Genomic DNA, 3,235 nt, shown 5'->3' on the forward strand with positions numbered 1-3,235 from the left:
GATTCTCTGATGCCTGTATCTCTCATATATATGAATACATAAGAATACATATAAATATATATGCATATTAATATTAAAGTTAAAATCAACTATCTAAATATTTGAGAAGTTTAATGATGGTTTCTAGATTTTAGCACTTTCAATGGCAATTAGTAGAAATATGTGCAGCATAGGTCGCTTTCCTTAAATTACACTTATACTTTAGAAGGACATGTGGACACTCTTGGTATTGGTATCCACAATATGTTTAGATACCTGTAAAGTATTTGTGCATTTCTCATGTAAATTCACTTGTGAATCATTCTTAGAGATCATTAGCATACTTTGTGAACATGTTGCTTGATACCATTATTTGGTAGATTTTCAAAAGGAATTATTAGGCATTATGAAACCATGAGAGCTTCCCCGGTGGCTTAGCAGTAAAGAATCCACCTGCAATGCAGGAGTCACAGGAGACATGAGTTTGATCCCTGGGTTGTGAAGATCCACTGGAGGAGAGCATGTCAACTCACTCCAGTATTTTTATCTGGATAATCCCATGGATAGAGGAGCCAGGTGGCCTACAGTCCATAGGGTTGTGAAGAGTCAGACATGACTGAAGTTACTTAACATACACATGCCTGGAACCAACAAGTAAAAACATGAACTTAAATTTTCATGTTAAGTAATGCAAAAAGAAATTTAGGGGTTCAGAGGCCTCATTAATATATGTGAAAATGATATAAGTATTTGGTTACAGAATATTTTGTTATTTATATAAATCATTTTAATATACATAAATGTTCTGAATACATTAGAATGACTTATACTCTAAATTTTAGAAGAAATGGGAAATATATGAACAAGTAAGTGTATGATTGGCTATTTTCTCAGAGAACATTCAGAATGTCACTGACCTATATTAATTAGATTTGGGTTGACCAATTATTTCCATCATCAGTTAGTACTTTTAATCCTAAAAAGCTTAAATAGCAAAAGAGTAATGTTCTCTCCATGTTAGCTCAACAGTGAAGCATGAGAAGAGCTCATGTTCAATGACTAGATTTCCCAAGTAGCAATTATAGTAAGTGAAAGCAGAGTGAAACATGTGGCAAGAAATCAAAGGACATTATGCAGAGTAATAAGACTGATATTAAACAAAAGACACAAATCTAAGATGAATAATGAAACTGGAAGAAATGAAGAATGTACATACTTTTGGTGAAGATACAATTATTACTTTAAAAACTGGAAGTTAATATTTATTCTTGTCTAACCCATTTATTGTTGTCTGTCTTGATTATGCCACAAGATTTGCCAAAAATCAATAGCCAGAAATGAGAAACAGATCATCAGTGACAGATTTAATCCTACTGGGTCTGACTGATAATATAAAAATACAAGCTGTGATTTTCTTCTTTCATTTCTCACATATGTGCTGAGTGTTAGTGGAAATCTGACTATCATCATTCTTTTACTGCTGGATTCTCATCTGAAGACTCCCATGTATTTTTTCCTCAAGAATTTCTCCTTCTTAGAAATCTCATTTACTTCTGTCTGTATCCCTAGATTTTTGATGAGCATTCTAACTGGAGACGATTCTATATCCTATAACACTTGTGTAGCTCAGCTATTTTTCTTGATTCTATTCAGTTCAACAGTTTTTTCTCCTGGCATCTATGTCCTATGATCGTTACATGGCTATCTGCAAACCTCTGCATTATATGACCATCATGATTAACATATCTGCTACCAGCTTGTAGGCGGCTCTTGGCTGGCTGGATTCTTGGTGATCTTTCCTCCACTGATCTTGGGGCTGCAGCTGGATTTCTGTGACTCCAATATCATTGACCACTTCACCTGTGATTCTGCTCCTTTGCTGCAAATCTCCTGCACAGACACCAGCACACTAGAACTCTTGAGTTTTGTTTTAGCTGTGCCGATGCTCATGTCCATCTTGATTCTGGTAATCCTCTCCTACTTCTATATCCTCAGATCAATTCTGAGAATCTCCTCTGCTCAACAAATGAAAAAGGCTTTTTCAACCTGCTTCTCACATATGATTGTTGTCTCAATCTCTATGGAAGCTGCATCTTCATGTATGTGAAAACCTCAGCAAAAGAAATGATTACTTTGACAAAGGGGGCTGCTGTACTTGATGCCTCCTTGGCTCCTATGCTGAATCCATTTATTTATACCTTATGGAACCAGCAGGTGAAACAAGCATTTAAGGATATTGTGAGAAAGATACTGTCCTCCAAAACATTGATTTCATGAAAATTTATAACAAACACACAGCAACTTTTACCAGAGAAATGATAAATAATTGTTTTATCTCTTCTGTCTTCTTTTATTGAGTCTTAGAAATATAATTGTTTATGGTGTCTTGGATCCAATATTCTTAAAATACAATTCTCCAGATATGTATATAAGCACAAAATCATTATGGAATGATCCATAGCATTTCCCTATGATATAACATAAGGAAATGGCTGAAGCTAGTCTTCTATTAATGTAGGTACTTCCAATAATATTCATTGTGATGATATTTATCACAACCTAATTTATTCAAACAGCATATGGCATTAGTATTTTTAGCTATAAATGTATAAAAGGATCATTTAAGTGTATTAAGTCATATAAATGTATAAAAATGATGTACCTACACAATGTGGATGATGACTGAGGCCATAAAATGAAAAGATGCTTACTCCTTGGAAGGAAAGCTATGACAAACCTAGACAGTGTATTAAAAAGTAGAGATACCAGTTTGCCAACAAAGGTCTGTACAGTCAAAACTATGATTTTTCCAGAAGTCATATTTGGATGTGAGAGCTGGACCATAATGAAGGCTGAGTACCAAAGAATATGTGCTTTTGAACTGTGGTGCTGGAGAAGACTCTTGAGAGTCCTTTGGAAAGCAAGGAGATTAAACCAGTTAATCTTAAAGGAAATCAACCCTGAATATTCATTGGAAAGACTGGTGCTAAAGCTGAAGCTCGAATAATTTATCCTCCTGATGCAAAGAGTCAACACTTTGGAAAAGACCCTGATGCCGGGAAGAATTGAGGGCAGGAGGCAAAGGGGGCAACAGAGGATGAGATGTTTGAATGGCATCTCTGTCTCAGTGACATGAGTTTGAGTAAACTCGATGAGACAGCACAGGACAGGGAAGCCTGGTGTGCTTCATGGTGTGTTCATGGAGTCACAAAAAGTTAAATATGACTTAACAACTAAACAACAACATACACATGTA

General features: G+C 35.4%; 1 pseudogene; it reads left to right on the forward strand.

Moving 5' to 3' along the window:
- Positions 1–1,316: 1,316 nt before the first annotated feature.
- LOC102275093 (olfactory receptor 6C76-like) lies at positions 1,317–2,256 on the forward strand (annotated as a pseudogene).
- Positions 2,257–3,235: the final 979 nt, after the last annotated feature.

This window comes from Bos mutus, chromosome 5 (assembly GCF_027580195.1).
Source record: "Bos mutus isolate GX-2022 chromosome 5, NWIPB_WYAK_1.1, whole genome shotgun sequence".
In the NCBI taxonomy this organism is placed as follows: Eukaryota; Metazoa; Chordata; class Mammalia; order Artiodactyla; family Bovidae; genus Bos; species Bos mutus.